Genomic DNA, 896 nt, shown 5'->3' on the forward strand with positions numbered 1-896 from the left:
CATTCTTTTTTTAATAGGTTTAATCGATTATGAATAGTGCGTGATCGATTAACTGGGCATTTTTCAGCAAGTGTGCAAAAACCCAAAAAGCGGAAGTTGAGCTCCGCTACACCTATTCAACCCCCCTTTCTAGGTGTATTATGTCACTAATAGCTAATAAGTGGTATCAGAGCTAGTACGACGTGCTAGCTCAACCATATCTGCGTGATCCGAAAGATACTACATATGGGCTCTACTAACCCATTTGGCGGTGATGGCGCATCCATTAACCGCTCTCCCATATTCAGTGACGATGGTTATGCTTATTGGAAGGTTGGTATGAGAATCTATATCGAGGCAGTTGACACTGACATTTGGAATTCCATTGTCAATGGTCCATACATTCTACTTCATATAGTGGATGACGAGTTTAAAGAAAAGCCTAAAGGCTTATGGACGGATATTGAGAAAAGAAAGGTCCAACAAGACCTTAAGGCCAAGAACATCATTACTTCGGCCTTATCTTATGATGAATTCGTTAGAGTCTCGCAGTGACTTAATGCAAAAGAAATGTGGGATACTTTGCAAGTTACCCACGAAGGCACGAGTGAAGTTAAGCGTGCTAGACTAAATGCGCTTATGCATGAGTACGAGTTATTTTGCATACTTCCTAATGAATCTATATGTAATATGCAAAAACGTTTTACTCATGTTGTAAATCATTCGGTCGCCCTTGATAAAACTTTTATTAATGGTGATTTGTCTAACAAAGTTTTGCAGTGTCTTGATAAGAAATGGTAGCCAAAGGTAATCGCGATAATGGAATCAAAGAACTTAGACAACATGCCATTAGCTACTCTATTTGGGAAACTCCAAGAACATGAAATAGATTTAGGTCGCTTGAGACTGAATGAAGA

At 39.1% G+C, this 896-nt stretch overlaps 1 pseudogene; it reads left to right on the forward strand.

Annotated features, from left to right (window-relative positions):
* The window catches only part of LOC109350714, a 5,745-nt pseudogene continuing 5,074 nt past the window's right edge, over positions 226-896 (forward strand).

This window comes from Lupinus angustifolius, chromosome LG01, assembly GCF_001865875.1.
Source record: "Lupinus angustifolius cultivar Tanjil chromosome LG01, LupAngTanjil_v1.0, whole genome shotgun sequence".
In the NCBI taxonomy this organism is placed as follows: domain Eukaryota; kingdom Viridiplantae; phylum Streptophyta; class Magnoliopsida; order Fabales; family Fabaceae; genus Lupinus; species Lupinus angustifolius.